General features: G+C 38.0%; 1 pseudogene; it reads left to right on the top strand.

Annotated features, from left to right (window-relative positions):
• Positions 1-7,629: 7,629 nt before the first annotated feature.
• LOC130033810 (uncharacterized) lies at positions 7,630-7,723 on the top strand (annotated as a pseudogene).
• The last annotated feature ends 12,514 nt before the right edge of the window (positions 7,724-20,237 follow it).

Here is a 20,237-nt window from a genome sequence, read left to right as displayed (position 1 = left end):
ACAAAGTGAAAAAAGCAAATGACTCCTTAGGAGGTCATATATATAGTAATTAATATGGGAGGAGCTAGTGCTGGAACATACGAAAAGGTATTTATGATTCAAGGATTCACACCCAGAGATTTTATTGCAAAATTATGAAAATATATATAACTATTTCACAATACCCACAACCATGTATGGTGAGACTCTAAATTAGATATCAATTATTTATTCACACAGATGTATTCATATGCCTATCATATGCACAAGTGAGATCAACGGAAATAATTCTTAGCACTGACATCCTTGGACACTTAAGTAGTAATCACGATTTTATGATTAAGTTTTTATGATTTCATTGGCAGTGTTTGATTCCTTAACCAAACTTGAATGTCTTTAAAAGACCAAATACAGGAATATTAATTAATTTTTAATTTAATATAAAATATGCTGAATTTACATGTTAAACAGAGATGGATGTCTTTTTCAATAGTCTCTTTTGGATACTTTCTTTTACTTGTTTTATTAAGAACTAAATGTGGTACCCTATAATCACTAATTCCATCCCTAGTGCTCGCTATTCTACTTCTACTAATCAAAACAAACTTCATTTTAGACCTAGTTTTCAGTAATCTCAACTAAATATTATAGTAAATAGTAAGTCTGATCAAATAATTCTGTTATACAGCAGGTGTTTAAGATGCTTACACAAGTGACAAGAATATTGAGAAAGAAATGAACACTCCAAATTGTCATTGAATTATGCAAAGAATACATGTTGTAATTGACCATATAAAAGAAAGAAAATTAAAGTAAATTCCTTGGTAAGTTCTGGTAGTCTTGCAACCATGTTGCCCATGTGGTAATCAGCTAATTAAGTCTTCCTTAATTTGGATGTTCCTTTTTCACATCCCTGATATCACTATTTTCCTCTCAGATCCCATTCCCAGTAAATCATGTGCTCACCAGATCTTGTTGTTTCAAGCTTTTTTTTCAGAGGAACCCAAATGTCAAGTCCTTCCTTCTGCCCTTATTGTCGCTTTTCCCATCATTTCAGACTTTTCTCCCAGCATTTTTTCCACATTGTATACAACTTTCCTTCAAGGGAGTTGAAGCTTGTTAATTTTGAGAGTTTACTGGGATCATTTTCCTTTAGCCATACATGAAAGGTAGCAAAACACTTTTCAAATTTTTCTGTTCCCAGCCAGTCAACTACCCTTTCCTGGGAAAATTTGTTAGCAGTTTATTCTCAAGTGTGTCAGAAACTGTATTCGTTTTCCTCCATTTCCAAAAAAGTAGTTACTGGTACCAAGCAGACTTAATTAAATATATGTTCCTGTTAACCCACTTGCATTTGGGATCCATGTGAACACCTTTCACATGGCTTTTATGAAAGGTGGTCATCCAGTTTGCTTTTCTGGTGGCATTCTGTTTCTCATTATTCCTCTCCACAGCTAAGTAACGTGAAAATACCAACCTTAGTAAATGGTATGATTGAAAGCTCCAGAAGGAATGCCAGCCCTTTCAGCTATCTCGGTCTTATATGTAACCTGTTCTTTGGAACCTATCTTGTTTTCATATTTTTGTTTTGCTTAACATTTCTGAAAAACATATTAATGTGATTAAAACACATCTACCAACTCTCCTATGATGATCACCAGCTGTCCAGTTCCCTACCTTTCCCGGTTTCCTTGCCATCCATCCATCACCCCATTAACTCTCCCAGGACCATCACTTTCCACCACCACCTTCCAGGCTCAAGGTTAAGCGGTACCAACCGCTTTGGTCGTGGTGACCTAGTGCGCATGTCTTAGTCCAGTACATCCCCCAAGGCAGCCCCAATGACACTGATAACGTTGGTTCTTGTGTGAGCTGCAGTTAACAGCGATGTTTAGAGAAGGCTACAGGCACCAGGAACCATGGAAGACCACAGAGCAGCCCCTCAAGGTAATATAATTTGAGCTCCCCCTGCCAGAAATGTCCAGATGCCATTGCCTGAAAGCAGGCTTTCCCACAGCGGGGAGTTTACAAATGTAAAGACTTACAGAGGCAATGGACCTCATTGTTGATACTAGCTAGCAAAGTGTCACCGTGATAGCGACTCTGAATATTGTTAGGAATAAGGGAAATGGTGCAGCTAGGGGTGCTGAACAGAGGGCCAGAGGACATGGTGACTTATCTTTGCATCTCCCAGGAGCTCATCTTCAGGCTTCATGCTGCAACAGTTCTCTTGGCTTGGTCCCTGTTAAGAGTCATCCTTGAATGATTCTGAGGCCGTTGACCACTCATCTGGAAGGTTCATTCCCCAGTCTATGTGTTCACAACCCCCAGCCATCATTTATGATTAGACCACCCGAAACTTTTAGAGATGTGTCTCAAATTTCGTTATTTTCCAAAAGTGGCCATGAGGCATAAACACAGACTCCATGAAAGAATTTTAACTTTATTTCCGGTCACCTTTGACTCATCTTTCTTCTTTAGCCTATTCCGAATTTTTTCTTTCAATCCTAATCCCCAGACTGTGCCATTTCTCCCATTTTTTTTTTGGAGTACACCAGGGATGGGACATACTTGACTGTATTCTGGTCTTACTCCTGGCTCTGCGCTCAAGTTTCACATCTGGTGGTTCTCTGAGGACCATAAAGGATTGCAAGAATTGAACTGGGTCCTTCTTGCGTGCAGAGAAAATGCCCTGTCAGCAATACTGTTCCTCTGACTCTACCCCACTATTCATCAGGCCCATGCAATTTCTCCTCTTATGGGTTTATAACCCTGTACCAAGTTTATCTTTCTTAGAGTCTTGTGTATTTCCCCTTTGTCCTCTCCATAACTCTATAACTTCCCCTGAGCTGCCTCAGGTGTCCCATTCTGGAGGGTGTCCAGTTCTGCAGGAAAACCCGGGGAGCTGCGGGTGAGGAGTGGTGAACTTGGCTTGTGCTTCCCCTACCCAGCTGGAGGGGAGGCGCTGATTAGGTGATGGACAGTCCCAAGGAGCTGCTGCAGGTGTTCCTCGCAGGTGTCCCCCTGTGGAGGGTGTCGAGTTCAGCGGGAAAAAGCACGGGGCTCTTGTTTTATTTATACTTTATATTCCAATCTTAATGGTATCACCAGCCACTCAGTCAACCTAGCTAAACCCTAAAGTCTCTATCACTTTCTCCTGCACGAGTCTCTGCTTTCTGACAAAAGGGAGGACCTCAGAATGCTGACATAAATCTAATACCCAGGGCCGCAGGAGATAGTGTAGTGCTTATGAAACTTGTCTCACATGCACTCAATTTGACTCCCAGCGCCACATGATTGCCAGAGTATCAAAGGCTGCATAGACTCAGAGGACCCCAAGCACCATGGCCACGTTTTCTGAAAATTGTCTGTAGTGCCCCCACACCTCCTGAGCATTGCTTTACAGACTCTTCCAGAGACCAAAAAATATGTAATGCCCCAGAAACATGTACTTGTCTTAAAAAGGGAGCCTCAGTTGAGGTGAGGTTCACAAGGAAATATTGCATGAAAACATAAATCAAAGAGCAGGGGAGACAGTGTAAATCATGTGAGTACAGATCATATATTTGGTGAAATGTGCTAAGATTCAGATACCCTAGTCTTCGCACCAGGGATATTCCTTCAAAAATGCCCCAATATACTGGAAAGGTTCTAGAACATTAGATGACTGAAACTCAATTATGAGCAACTTTGTAACTGTGTATCTCTTAGTGATTCTAATCGTTAAAGTAAATTTTAAATATACCCATCAAAGTAACCTTTTTACCACTAAATGGGAAAGATACTTTCTAATACTTACCCTCACCAAAAGCTCAACAGAGTGTGACACTTGCCAGGAAATGTCCTCCCTTGCATTTTTCTCATGATACTTTTAGTACTTCACTCTTCTGTTTCTTCCCTTTTCTCATGCCAAATCTTCCCATCTCCCTTGCAAGCTCCTGAAACATTATCCATTCAACATTGATGCACTTTGCCACTGCTCCTCTTGGCGTCTTGTCCACGAACTGATTCTAAAACATAACATAGCTGCAATTACAGTATTCATGCCAAAGACAGTCATTGATATATCTTTGGGTTTAGCTTTCTACAAGCTATTGGCACACAGGTGAGTAACATTTTTTTCCTACAGAGAACACAAAAATAGTTATGCTGGGTTTTAAAGTTACATCAGTATTTTTAATGTTTTATTGAATATCTGTGATATAGACCATTACAAATCTATTCATAATTTGCTTACAGTCATACAACGATCCAACTTCCATCCTTCCTCTAGTGTACATTTCCCAAAACCAATATTCCTGGTTCCCTAAAACCATCCCCCAACAAACTACCCCCACCCCCAGCCTGTCTCTATGGCAGGATCTTTAATTCTTTCTCTTTGTCTCCTTTTTATTTTGTGCATTAAGGGTCTCATAAAGGTACTAAGAGGTCATCATGTTTGTTCAAGGAATTTAGCATTTTTATCAGGAAGGTAAGCCTGGAGTAGCTTTGAGGTATGGAAATGACTGCTGAGGCTTCCATAAGTACAGGGAAGTGGGTGTGGGATGCCCATCCTGCCCAGAGAAAGCCTGGAGATTTCAGTCACAAAACACACATATCCGAATTTTCAGCTGTTATGTTTCAGTGAGAGCCATCCTGAGACGGTGGAAACCAGAGGAGGGCATGGTGGCGATTTTGTATTGTGGGAGAAAGTGGCTGCACTGGGTTCTGGTTGGGTGGGCACCAAACTAAACTGCTTCCCTCCGATTTACCCTAGTGTCTTCAGCCTTTTGCAGTTCCAAGGTTAACTGTGGCTGTTGATATCTTCGAGATTTGTCTATGGGTCTCTGAAGCAAGACCAATCCATTAGTTTGTATAGCTGAGCCAGGGGTGGGTTTGTGAACATGGCTCCCACATATCTTTCGGGAGTTTAATTTCTCGGGAAACGTAGTCCTGAGTTGTTGGGAGCCAGCCAGAGGCACAGTGGCCATTTGAGGTTATCAGGAAGCATGAAGACACCATCAGACTATTGATGCACTCACCTGAGGGTACAGGTTGACTTCCTGCAGGCACTGCACAACCAGACTAACAAATATTCATTGAATGAATGAACGAATAATCAACATTTTCAAAATGTGTCTCTTTATTGCATTTTAGAAGGGTAACTTCTAACAGGAAAACAATCTTCATGGTATAATCAAGACCTACGATTTATTTTTAATATATTTAATAAAAGCTACACATTTTGGAAATTTATACAAAGAAATTCTTTTAAATTATATGTCTTCATAATTTACTTGTAAATTACTAAGATATCACTGTTTCTTCCACCGTTCTTAGCATAGAAATTTACAGACAGAATGTGCTAAGTAAAAATTCATTTTGGCTCTTCTTTTCAATGTAGTACTGGAAGTACTTGGAAGAGAAAATAGATAAGAAAAAGATATTAAGGGTTTTTCATGTATGAAAGGTAGAAATAATCTCTCACTATTCACAGAAGATATCATACAATATTTAGAGAATACTAAAATCTCTGCGAAAAAACTCCTAGAGGCAATAGACTTTTATAGTAAAAGTGCAGGCTATAAACTCAATACCGAAAAGTCTATGGATATTTTATATGCAAATAATGAGAGAGAAGAAAGTGACATGAAAAAGCAATCCCATTCATAATCGTGCCTCAGAAAATCAAGAACCTTGGAATCAGCTTAACTAAGGAGGTAAAGGACCTATACAATAGGAAATTAAAAAGGACACGAGGAAATGGAAACATATATACTACTTATGGAATGGGAGAATTAACATTGTCAAAATGGCAATTCTCCCAGAAGCATTGTAAAAATTCAACTTGATCCCTATAAAGATACCCATGACATTCTTCAAAGAAATTGATCAAGCACTCCTGAAATTCACATGGAACAATAAACGCACACGAATAGCTAAAGCAATTCTTGGGGGAAAGACGATGGAGGCATCACCTTCCCCAACCTCAAACTCTACTGCAAACGATAATAATGAGAACAGCATGGGACTGAAACAAAGGCTCAGCTGCAGACCAATGGAAAAGGATTGAATATACTGACACACACCCTCAAATATATAATCATCTAATCTTTGATAAGGGAGCAAGAAACGTGAAGTGGTTTAAGAGAGTCCTTCTAAACAAACGGTGCAGAAAAAAGTGTACAGCTGCATGCAAAAAAAAAATAGCTCAGACCTCTACCTAACACCATGCACAAAAGTCAGATAAAAATAGGTCAATGTTCTCAACATCACACCAGAATCCCTCAGGTACAGTGATGACAAGGTTGGCAAATCCCTCCACAACATTGAAGCTAAAGGTATCTTCAAATATAACACGCCACTTGCCAAGCAACTGGAAGCAGAGATAAACAAAGGGAACTATCTTAAATTAAGCAGCTTCTGTACCTCAAAAGAAACTGACCAGAAACAAAGACTCCACCATGCGGGCAAGATACTCGCAGAAGCCTACCAGGTTCTCTGAGAGTGAGAACTGGACAATCAGAGTTGCTGTCTTCTAAATAAGATCCAGTCTCTGGATGTTGGCTATTGAGGGAATTACATGGATCCAGGGGTAGTTCGTGGTTGTAACACTTAATTACTAGAAGATGGGGGATCTGGAAGGAGCGGGCACATTCTTGATCTGAGCAGCCATGGAGATCTCATGCCCTGGTTCCGCACATTTGGGTTCCTCTTCCAGTTCCTTCATGCATGAGGCTCCTTCAAGCTTGGGAAGAGTGGTCTCTAAGCGTACCTATGGCTGGTTGCAGAGGTCTTCAGCTGCCGGGTCTATGCTCAGGGCGGTGAGGGAATCTCACCCCGCCATCTCCAAGGGGCCCCAGTGAGGAAAGCCAGGTGCGAGGTCAGGAGACTGTTGTTTTAGACATATTTGGAATTAATTTTAGATCGAAAAGTACGCATCATTGAAAATACTTATGTGCTTAGTAATAAATTACTACAAACTTGTTCAATCACGTCAGAGAGCCCACTCTGCTCAGAGAACTAAATTTTTAATTACAGATCTGTTTTTCCCATGTGTCATGACTGAGAATCACTATCAGTAGATATGAAACTCACTATACACAAAGATGCACACAGGTTACTTTGAGTCATCTATGTTGTTAATATGAGTTGGCCATTAAACTTCACTGAGACCCTTTGTTCTGTCATTTATAGGAGCCACATGATTCTCACCTTCCGTTCAAGTTGAACTTGTAATAAGGTGGAATGAAATCATCAATATGCTTCTCACCTCATCCTTCAGGAGAAAAATCCTACATACATTCAAGGTGGTCAAAGTGCAGACAACACCATCCACCTTTTCTGGAGATGTACACGAGACTGAGGCGAGAAAAGCAAAAGGCTCCAGTTTAATGGTCTTAATGAAGGTTTCAGGGAACGACATTAAACAAACTCATATCCCATCTTCCAAAAGAATTATTTTGTAAAACTGATGCCTAGGGTATGGTAAAAGATAATATGGTAAAAACCATATTTTTCTTTCTGGGACATTAAATTTCTAAATCTATTTATTCATGCTGCTTTGAAATACATTCCTTGATTAGGAATCATTGTCTGCCATAGGAGTGAGGAAGGACAACTCTCAAAGTAATAAGAAGAGAAAAATATGGAAAAATTAACTCCTACTAAGTTTAACACATATACTAAAATTGAAATGATAAAATGATGAGCATGGTCCTTGCACAGAGATGATATGCAAACTTGTAAAGCATTCCATATTTTTGTTGCAAGAAGAATGAACAGGTCTACTTTAAGCTAAGACAATCCCAACAAGTACAAAAATTCTACATAAAGAGAGCACAAATCCCAATCACAAAAATCTCTCTCAATGTCAATGGACTAAATGTGCCAATTCAGAGGCAAAGAATGGGAAGATGAATTAGAAAACTGAAACCAACATTCATTCTGCTGCCTGCAGGAAACACATCTGAACAATCAAAGCACCCATGGGCTAAAGGTAAAAGTCTGGGAAACAAGTTTTCAAGAAAATATCACCTCCACAAAGCTGGAGTGGCCATACTAATATCAGACCACATGGACTTCAGGCTAAAGGTTATCAGAGACAGTGAAAGTCATTTCTTTGTGGTCATGGGATATGTACATCAGAAAGAACTCACCCTCCTCAATGTATATGATCCTAATGACAGACCAGCAAAATACTTAAAAACAACTTCTAATTGACTTATAGAAAAACATTGATAGCAACACAATACTAGAAGGAGATTTCAACACTTTTTTGTCACGTCTCCATAGATCAAACAGACTGAAGCTCAGCAAGGAAATATTTTCTTTAAGGGAAGTAATGAACAACCATTGGCTTAGAGAAGATATCAAAGAGGAAATAAAAAGTTTCCAGAAACAAATGAGAATGAGGACACAAGCTACCATAACTTGTGGGACACAGAAAAAGCAGTGTTAAGAGGAAAGATTATAGCTCTGCCAGAATTCATCAGGAAGAAAGAAAGGGCCTACATGAATAAATTAGAGCTCAAGATTTTGGAAAATGACCAACAAAAGTAGTCCAAACTAGGCTGGAGGGAGGAAATAATAAAACATGTACCAGACATCAATGAGCTAGAATCCCAAAATAGAATCCAAAAGACCAATAAAAGAAAAAGCTGATTCATTGAGAAAATAAATAAGATCAATAAACCATGAGAAGCCTCTCAAAGAAACAAAGAGAAAGAATTCTAATAAATCTAATCAGAAATGCAAAGTGGGGTGTCCTAATAGAAAGTACAGAAATCCATAGGATCATCAGAGATTATTTTGAGAATCTTTGCAGCAGGAAATGAGAGAATCTTGAAAAAATTGATAAATTATTGGATTCCAAGATGATTTGGAATACTTGAACCTATCACTACCAAGGAATTTGAAATGATGGTCAAAAGTATCCCTGCAAACAGAATCCATGGCCCAGATGGATTCAATAGTGAACTGTTTCAAACCTTTAAAATGGAACTGCTTCCAACATTTTTAAGATTTTCCAGGAAATTGAAGAAACAGAAATACTCCCAAATAGCTTCTATGAGGCAATGATCACCCTAATACTCAAATCGATAGAGACACCACAAAAATAGAAAATTACAGACCTATTTCCTTGATGAATACAGATACAAAGATTTTCAAGAAAATACCAGCAAAGAGAATCCAGAAACTCAACAAAAGATCACACACTATGACCAAGTAGGTTTAGCTTGGGGATGCAAGGATGGCTTAACATTCTCTAGTCAATCAACAGAATACACCATCTCAATAAAATAAAGATAAAAGTCATATGATCATATCAATAGATGTAGATAAAGCATTTGATAAGATCCAGCACCCATTCATGATGAAAAACTCGCAACAAAATTGGAGTTGAAAGTACTTTCCTCAATCTAGTCAAAGCAAATTACCACAAACCCACAGCAAGCATTATTCTCAAGGGGGAAAAACCAAAGTCTTGGAGCAGAAATCAATGAACTAGAATCCCAGAATACAATCAGGCACAAAACAAGCTACCCACTCTCACCACTCCTATTCAACATAGTACTTAAAGTACTTGCCATAAGATTTCGGTAAAAAAAAAGATATCAAGGGCACCCATATAAAAAAGGAAGAACACAAGCTTTTACTATTTGGAGATGACATGATACTATACTTATAAAATCCCAAAGAATCTACAAAAAAGCTCCTGGGAACAATAGATTTGTTTAGTAAAGTAGCATATTACAAAATCAATATCTGGTACTACATGGCTTTCCCATATATTAATAATGAAAGAGAAAAAAGAGATAGAGAAAAACAATCCCATTCAAAATAATACCTCAGAAAATAGAGTATAATAGAATCAACTAAAATGGTTAAGGAACTATACCAAAAAAAAAAAAACCTTCAAAACACTACTTCACGAAATAAGAGAGTATATGAGGAAGTGGAATCACATCCCATGCTTATGGATTGAGAGGTTTAACACTGTCAAAATGGCAATACACCCCAAAGCTCTATAAAGATTTAATGCACTTTCTATAAGGATACCCATAACATTTTTCAAAGAAATAGATTAAACACTCTTAAAACTCATACAAAACCATAAACTCCCATGAAGAGCTAAAGCAATCTTTGGTTAAAAGAAGAAGGGAACACCTTCCCCAACTTCAAACCCTACTACAAAGTTTTAGTAATCAAAATACCATGATATTCAGATAAAGACAGGCCTCAGATCAATGGAATATAGTCAAATATCCTGACGCTGGCCCTCAGATTATTATTACCTAATCTTTCTTAAAGGCTCAAGAAGTATGAAGTTGAGCTAGTAAGTATTTTCAGCAACTGGTGCTGGGAAAACTGGACAGCAATATGCAAAAAAATGAACTCAGACCGCTTTATAGTGCCAGGCACAAAGTCAGATCAAATGTATTAAAGACCTCACTATCATACCTGAATTCTTAAGATATATGGAGGAAAATGTGGGAAGATCCCTTCATGACATTAAAGCTGAGGGAAACTTCTAGAATGAAACACAACTGACCAAGGAAGAGGAAGTGAAGATAAACAAATGAGACTACATTAAACTAAGAAGTTTCTGCAACTCAGAAAAAATGGTGACCATGATCGAAAGACAGCCCATGTAATGGGGAAAAATTATTTATACAATACCCATACAATTAACCTCAAAATTCTGACTCCTGTATCATTAACAACACTAAATAGTTCCCGTGAATTTTATTCTTCTTCACATATATTTACTTTAAAATATTTTAGATTTACTTTTAAACCACAGGTAAAAAGGAAAAATTATAAGTTTTTTTAAAAATAAAAAATAACCCCTATACATAGCCAGGTGTGACCCAAAAAACAATAAAGCAAGCAAGCAAGAAAGAAAGAAAAAAATTAAAAATTAAAAAATAATGCCGTTTGCAATGCTAAGGATCAATCCCAGATCATCATTCTTTGCGTTTTTGGGTCACACGTGGCGATGCACCGTGGTTACTCCTGGCTCTGCACTCAGGAATTACTCCTCACGGTGCTTGGGGGGACCATACAGGATGCTGGGAATCTAACCTGGGTAGGCCGTGTGCAAGGCAAATGCCCTACCTGCTGTACTATAGCTCCAGCTCCCCCCTCCCCATAATTGATCATCTTGAGGGCCTCAGATTTTTACCTTCCATTTGGAAACTTCATCTTTACATTGACACAGTAAATTGAAACCACAAAACCATTGAATGGCATGTTATAATGGTAGCAGCCATGAGCAAACATTGATAACCCATAAGTTGGCTTGAATGAATTCTGTCTCAGAGGCTTCACTTCTGAGGATACCTGTCACTACCTCCTTTCTGTTACGTATCCCAGGATCAGAACCTACATCAGGCCAGCAGTAGAAATTTTCCACCCAAAAGCTAGCCTTCCACTGGGATCAGTATCCTTGATCCATCTAACTTGAAATTTTTCATTCATGACTTGTTGACCTTGTTTCAGGCGGAGGCATCCAGAGCATAAACTCAGCTTTCCCGTTGTTTCCACAGGAAACCCAAATACCTAAGAATGTTATCATTTCTGACGCCACTGTTAAAGATTTTTTTGGAATCCCACGGTAAGATACTATCATTCGTGTTATACTATTACTGTTCTCTATAGTTCGGATCTCCCCAAAGAACTCTCTACCCTCCTCACTCCAAGTGCAGACTCCAGTGTATCATGATCCTGAACGTACTTATAATAGTTTCACTCAGATTCTCCCCTAAAGTGCACAAGTGAAGTTCATACCAATCCAAGTTCTTATTCCTAAACTACCAGAGTGGGCTTGTTCCTCAAGCTTGTGTTCTCCCTTGAAGAAATACCGTGCTTCCTTTCTCTATGTCTCTCTTTGCTTGTTTTGTTAAATGACTGTTCTCGCTTGAACATATATTCCATTCCACCCTACAACTGTTTCACAAGTTTCTAAGGGCTTTTCAATAAAATATATTTTGTTTCACTAAACTAAAACTTTTAAAACCCCAGAGCATTATTAAAACCAATATTTGTATCTTTTAAACCACAAATTTTGAAAATGAAAGGTGGAAAAGCAATGGAATACTACTCAGTTGTATGAAGTGAACTCTTCTTATTATTTGTATATAAAATGTATAACATGAGGAAATTATGTTTAGTGACAAAAACCTGGCAGAGAAAGATAGGCATCCTACAAATTCAGGCATATGTGGAATATGGAGAAAACAAATTAAAAGAATTAAATGAGACAGACAAATGTCTAAAACATTATTTATATTCTATGATTTATAATTCAATTAACAATGGTTTCTCATACACATAATTCCAACATGACACTCCGCATTCTCTCAAAGAACAAACCCTCCCTCTCACCCAATCCCCCAGAATCCCTCCCTCCTAATCCCCTGACCTAATTGTGTGGATCAGTTCTCCCCTTGCATTGCTCTTGAACCTTTGTTGCTACCTGGCTGTGTGTCTTTACATCCCACATATGAGAAAGATCTCTCTGTATCTGCTCCTTTCCTTAAGGCTAACTTTACATGCATGATATCCTCTAGTTTCATCCAATGTTGAAAATTACATAATTTTGATCTTTTCAAAGCAATAAAAACAAACTTTAGAACTATGAGACTATTTACTTAACAGATGGAAAGGTGTTATCAAAGTGGAAAAACTGAACAATGGTGAATGACAGAGTAGGCCTTTCAGTAGTGAGTGTAATATGATACATGCTAGTTGATTCTGCATAATCTTAAAATTTATGAAATTCTATAATGTAATTCTATAAGGTAATTTTAAATAATCAAAAAAGTATTTAAATAATTTACATTTATCTATGATTATGACGTATCTTTTGTGTCAAACTATCAGAAATAAAAAGAATGTTAGATAGAGATATGGGGTATCACTATACTTTTAAACAAGAGAAGCGCTAAAAATTTCTGTGTCTTGATGAACTCTCATATAAATTGACTCCAAAATCAAATTAATATACTCAAGGAAAAATAAAAGTCAACCAATTTAATCTTTTGCCTTCACTCAGGTTCCCATCTGCTGATCTCTGGCTGACGAAACAATTTTTATTTTATTTTATTTTTTTAAAATTTTTATTAGTGAAACACCATGATGTACAGTTGTACATTTACAAATTTTTGTGCTTGGGTTTTGATTATACAATGATCACATGCCCATTCTTCCGCCAGTGCCCATTTTCCACCACCATGTATTCCAGTATCCCTCCCACACAGATCACCCCCATCCCACCCTGCCTCTGTGGCAGGGCATTCCCTTTTGTTCTCTCTCTCCTTTTGGGTGTTGGGGTCTGCAAAAGAGGCATTAAATTGTAATCATGTTCAGTCCATAGTCAGAATTTTTATTTTCAAAGAATTTTTGGCAGAGGTTTGGCATTCTTTGCTAGCAACCAACTCATTTTCTTCTGCATTTTTTTTTCTAGAAATATATACTTATACTAAGACTGATTAGTCATGGCACCAAATTGACAAATGTCCCTGTTTTTACTTCAGTTCTGTTTCCTAATTATCACAAATTATTAGCAGTGGATAGAAAATAACTAGCCCAAAATTCGTGGGGGAAATGGAAATGTTTATGCTTTCCATAGTTTGGAAAATCCCTGTCACTAGTATAGTGACATACATCTAAATTTGTAATCAAAATGATTAAGAAGAGGTAAACCCTGACTGCCACTTCAAGAAAGAACGGGCCTTCAGCAAATATCCTTGGTTTCAGAAGGATGGCTCTGGCTTGGATGGGGGGCAAACATGAGAACTGTGAGCTACCGGCAGTTAACACATGCTCTGAGGCTATGTGGTGACACTGCTGAGAAATGTCGAGAGCCCTGATTAGGTAGGGTCATGGGGGAGAATGGAATGATGACAAGAAAACAGAGCAACAGGACAAGATGATAGATTCCTTTGTATAAAAGTTTTCATCTCTAATGTATTAATCTGTGAAAAAGAGAACCACTTCTTATCATTCTTCCTGGCAATATATTATCCTTACATATTGCTTCAGGAAAAAAACGCTTCCCTTGATAGTTATTATAGCCTGAATATCTGTGAGGTCTTTGAAGTCTTTCTATGTATACAGTGCTGATGACTGAAACCAATCTCACTATTTAAGTATCTAAACTGCAATGTTCTCACCATTTAACTCTCTAAACTCTGATGGCTCCAAATCTTCTAAGATCAGCTTTCATCTCTTCCATGATATCCAGGCTTCTCTTCCCAACTGTCAACTCTCCCTTTCTTTCTCCCTCTCTCTACCAACTATGGTCTCTCTGCCAAAATTTGCCAAGGCAAGTCTTCTTGAAATATAGACATAAGTTGACTTCTCCTTTTTTTTAAATTTAGGCAATTTTGATTTTCAAAGTCATTTATATTGGAGATTTGTCATACAATATTCCAATTCTAATCACACCACCAGTGTCTTTATCCCTCCACCAACAAATTACCCATTTCTTCCTGCATTCCCACCGATTTCCTTGACAAACACATTTTGAATTTTTACTATTGTACTTTGGATTCCATACTTACAGTAGTGTTGGCATTGGTGGTTAAGACATACACCTCAACTTTTTCATGCTGGCCTTCCTGGATCAATGCCCACTGACACAATTTAGGGGAAATATATGAGAACAAATCATTAAGCTCCAAAGTTTTCAAATAATCTTTAAACAATTCTAATCGAAAAGAAAATAGTGAGAACTGGAGGAGACAACCTCTTGTCAGCCTGCAAAGTCTTTTCAGTTTTCCACATTACAACAGAAGAAATCAGTGAAGGAGGTCTGTCATCACGCAACTTAGGTGACCCTGCTGAGGTGTGGTCAACAGGGTGTTTTGTGCTCTTCTCTCCTTCCACCAGAAGTCCCAACCCTATGATTTTTGTCTCTTCAGTCCGCATAAAATGAAAAAGTTTTACCACACAGACATCCATGCAATGAGCCCAGCCAAGGTGATAAAAATAAATTTCAGCAAATTCATAGGTTAGTCATGATGGTAGAATCTAAATATCATGTTTTTGTATTGAATCTGCAGGAGATACATATTACAAACCTTTTCATGATTCAGTTTCAATCATAGGATATTTTAACACCTAACCTCCACTAGTATATAGTTCCATTGCTAATGTCCCCAGTTTCTCTCCCACCACTCCCTCTCCCAACCCCAAACCCCACCTGACAGCCTGCTGTCTCTACACTATGGCAGGCACCTCTCTCTCTCTCTCTCTCTCTCTCTCTCTCTCTCTCTCTCTCTCTCTCTCTCTCTTTCTCTTTCTCTCTCTCTCTCTCACACACACACATCCTTTGGGCATTGTGGATTGTAATACAGAGAGTGAGAGGTTCTCACATTTATTCCTTTACCTACTTTCAGGACTCAGTTCTCACCCAGAGTAATCACTTCCAACTATCATTGTCAGAGTGGTCCCTTCTTTATTCCAAATGCTCGCCTTCAGCACTTGTGGCAAGCGTCCAACCATTGACCAATTCTCCTGGCCTGTGTTTCTGCTATCCTTGGGTATTAGTCTCATTTTCTGGTTTTTTATATCCAAAAAATGGTGTAGTCCAATCAGTATACCCCTTTCCTTCTGACTGATTTCATTGAGCATGATATTCTTCCCTGTTCATCCATTTATAAGCAAATTTCATGATGTCAGTTTCCTGCCAACTGTGTAGTATTCAATTGTGTAGGTATACCATAGTTTCTTCTGGCTATTGTGAATGGTACTGCAGATGGTATTTCTGTTGTAAATATCATGTTTAATGTAAATTACATAGGAAAATACTTCCCACGTTCCAAACATACAGAATCCACTCACTAATAGAACATTTTTAAATTTTTTTTAAAAATATAATTTATTATGATGCTTTCTAAAAAACGGAAGCTATTAACAAAAACTCAGGGAAAGCATATTCTATAAATGCCAAAAATAATAACCTTAAGAAAGGACAACAGCTACGTGTTCTTGCTCCTCAAAAATCCATGTGTTTCTTGATATATTGTCAATATCTTTCTATAGCCTTCAAATTCTTCAACTTAATTTCTAAACACTATTTAAAGTTATATTAATTTAATAGGTGTAATCAGCTTTATAGAATATTTATTTGATTCTTTCATATTTTACATAAACAACGTTTGAATTAACCAGAGCACTGTAGTACTGTCCTCCCATTGTCCACTGATTTGCTCGAGCAGGCACCAGAAACGTCCCTATGGTGAGATTTGTTGTTACTGTTCTTGGCATGTCGGATAATTCACAGGTAGCTTGCCAGGCTTTGCCATGTGGGAGGGTTACTCTCAGTAGCTTGCTGGTCTCTCTGAGAGGAGGAGAGCAATCGAACACAGGTTGGCCACGTGTAAGGCAAACGTCTTACCCACTGTGTTATGGCTCCAGCCCATATATATATTTATACATATATATGTGTATTTACACACACATACATATCTATATATTCCTCTTACACGGCTCTTAAGCTCCAAATCATATTTCATCCTCCTCCAATTCTTTACTACTTCTCTCCCCATACTTGGTGCTCAACTAATTTTCCGAGTCCCCTCAGATGCATTTCTGAGGCCATGAAAAAGGAATGCATAACACATACATGCAAGGAAGGCACAAAGCATATGTAGATAAATTTCATATGGACATATAATTGTGATGACAAGTTTACAAACTGTATTCGCTTCAAGTACAGAGTACCTGATCTCTGGAACTGTGTATTCATACTCCATGCACTGTCAAATATCCAGCTACTGTCCACAACTAACTAACAACACTCCCCTACCCATTTCAGTCATTTAGTTCCTCTCCTTAAGGACGATTTTGATGTCAGAGTATAAAGGTTTGATTTTGCTTTTGTTTATTGGTCCATTTTATTTTTTTCTTTATATTCCAGAAACAAATCAAATATTTTTTTTTAAAAAATAAAGGACAGGAGGTGATATCAGGCAACAAATGAATAGTTGATGTGGTTGAGAATCAGCAAGAGTCTTCCGGGTCAGTGTGACGAATGGAACATCCAGTTGTCCTTCCCAGCATATTTCCAAAGGGCTGTCTTGGAGCAGGGTACATGGTGGGAAGAACCACAGGACAGTAGTAGTGCTTGAACATATAGGGGCCTATGTTCTTCTTTGAAAATGTAATGGTATTGACCTCCATTGCAAACCACAACACCTTAAAACAAAGAAAAAGCAAAAGTGAATGCCCTGAGTTGGGGCAAAGTAGGGGAGATGGGGGGTGGGAGGGTCACTGGGTTCCTTGGTGATGGAGAATGGGCACTGTTGGAGAGATGGGTACTTGATTCTTGTAAAACTGAAACCCAAGTACAAAGGTATGTAAGTCTACAACTGTACCTCATGGTGTTTCACTAATAAAAGTAAATAAACAAAAACTAAAAAATTAAAAGTGCTATCAGCTGGTATAAGAAAAATATGTAATGGTGTTGACTAGATTAAATCAAGATCATTTTTAGCTATAGGATGCTATGATTCAGCTTTGATTCACTGATTGATACTTTGAAATGTCCCAGTTCATCCTCATTCAGAGAAGTCATTTATTTCTTTGAGTATTGATTTGTACAGGGAATTCCTCACAAAATTCTTTATATAATGTCTATTGAGGGACTCAAGGATAATGCTCTTATTATCATTTTCAAAGAATACAAAAATACTCTTTTAATAAGATTTTCTTGGTTCTCTATCTAAAAGCTAAATGACAACAATTAAGTTTAACTTAACATTTTCTAAAGCGCATCACATTAGTACTTGAAAAGAAATTTTAAAAGACTCTGGGAGAGGGGAGGAGGAAAAGTCATGGATCTATAAGGATTAGTACAAGTCTTTGGGTGTGTGGGGCATGGGAGTGTGTAGAAAAGTTGAGATCACACTCAGCTATGTGATCTAATCTCTATATATCTATTCTCTAAATTAGATACCAGCGATATATTCACACAGGTGTATTCATATGACTATCATGTACACTAAGGAAATCCAGGGAAATAATTCTTAGAACTGACATTCTTGTAAATTTAAGTAGTAATCAGGTTTTTATCGTTATGTTTCTATGATTTCATAGGCAGTGTTTGTTTCCTTAACCAACCTGGACTGTCTTTAAAAGACCAAATATAGGAACATTCTTTCATTTTTAATTAAATATAGAAAAGGCTGAATTTACAGGTTAAATTGACATGAATATCTTTTTCAATAGTCTATTTGGGACACTGTGCTTTACTTGTTTTATTAGGAACTAAATGTGGTACCCTATAATCTCTAATTCCATCCCTAGTCTTCCCTTCTCTACTTGTAGCAATCAAGACAAACTTCACTTTAGACCTAATTTTCAGTAATCTCAACTAAACATTAAAGTAAAAAATAAGTCTGATAATATAATTCTGTTATCCAGCAGTTATGTAAGATGCTTAAACAAATGAACAGAATATTGAGAAAGAAATGAACACTCCAAATTGTGTTTTAAGAAGGCAAAGAATACATGTTGTAATTGACCATATAAAAGAAAGAAAATTAAAGTAAATTCCTTGGTAAGTTCTGGTATTCTTGGAACCATGTTGCCCATTGAGTAGTCAGCTAGCTAAGTCTTCATTAACTTGGATTTTCCTTGTTCACATTCCTGATATTACTCTTCTCCTCCTCAGATCCCATTCCCAGTAAATCATGTTCCCACCAGATCTTGTTTTTTCAAGCTTTGTTTTCGCCAAACTTCAAGTCCTTCCTTTTGCACTTATTGTCTCTTTTCCCATCATTTCAGACTTTTCTCTCAGCATTTTTTCCTCAGTTAATATAACTTTCTTTCAAGGGAGTTGAAGCTTGTTAGTTTTGAGAGTTGACTGGGATCATTTTCCTCTAGCCATACATTAAAAGTAGCAAAACACTTTTCACGTTTTTCTGTTCCCAGCCAGTCAACTACCCTTTCCTGGGAAAATCTCTTGACTGGTTAGTATCAGGTCAGTCAGAAACAGCGTTCATTTCCCCCCATTTTCAACAATGTAGTTACTGGTACCAAACAGAGTTAGTTAAAAATATGTTCCTGTTAACATATATTTGCACTTCGGATCCATGTGAACACCTTCCACCTGGCTTTTTTTGAAGGTGGTCATCCAGTTTGCTTTTCTGGTGGCATTCTGTTTCTCACTATTCCTCTCCACAGCTAAGTGATGTGAAACTAACATATATAGTAAATGGAATGATTCAAAGCTCCAGACCGAATGCCAGCCCTTTCAGCTCTCTCGGTCTTATATGTAACCTGTTCTTTGGAACCTATCTTATTTTCGTATTTTTGTTTTGAATCTTATTTACAAATAATATTTTAACTCATTTGAAAAACATCCACCAACTATCCCATGATGATCACCAGCTGTCCAGTTCTCTACCCGTCCCGGTTTCCTTCCCATTCATCCATCACCCCATTCAGTCTCCTAGGGCCATCTCTTTCCTCCACCACCTTCCAGGCTGAAGGAGAACCGGTACCTACTGCTTTGGAAGTGGTGACCTAGTGCGCATGTCTTAGTCTGGTACTTCCGGCAACGCAGCCCCAAAGCCATTTATAACGTTGGTTATTGTGTGAGCTGCAGTTAACAGCGATGTTTAGAGCAGGCTACGGGAACCACGGACCATGGAAGACCAAGGACCAGCCCCTCAATCTAATATAATTTGAGCTCCCCCCACCAGAAATTTCCTGATAACTGGCTTGGCTACCTTGGGGAGTTTACAAATCCAAAGACTTACAGAGGCAATGGACCGCATTGTGAAAACACGCTAGTGAAGTGTCACCGTAACAGCAACTCTGAATATTGCTGGGAATAAGTGAAATGTTGCAGCTAGGGGTGCTGAACAGAGGGCCCGAGGGCATGGTGACTTATCCTTGCATCTCCCAGGAGCTGATCTTCAGGCTTCATGCTTCAATTTTTCTCTTGGTTTTGTCCCTGTTAAGAGTCATCGTTGAATGACTCTGAGGGCATTGATCACTCATTTGGTAGGTTTATTCCCCAGGCATCATTTATGGATAGACCACAAAAACCTTTTAGTACTGTGTCTCAAATTTGGTTATTTTTGAAAAGTGGCCATGAGGCGTAAATACAGCCTCCATGGAAGAATTTTTACTTTTCTTCTGGTCATCTTAGACTCATCTGCCTTCATCAGCCTATTCCAAAATTATTCGTTTAACCAAAAACTGCAGACCGTGCCATTTCTCCCAATTTCTTGTGGAGGAATCCAGGTATGGGGCATACT

Source organism: Sorex fumeus, unplaced genomic scaffold, assembly GCF_029834395.1.
Source record: "Sorex fumeus unplaced genomic scaffold, SorFum_2.1 ptg000054l, whole genome shotgun sequence".
NCBI lineage: Eukaryota > Metazoa > Chordata > Mammalia > Eulipotyphla > Soricidae > Sorex > Sorex fumeus.
This window is presented reverse-complemented; position numbering and strand designations above follow the sequence as displayed.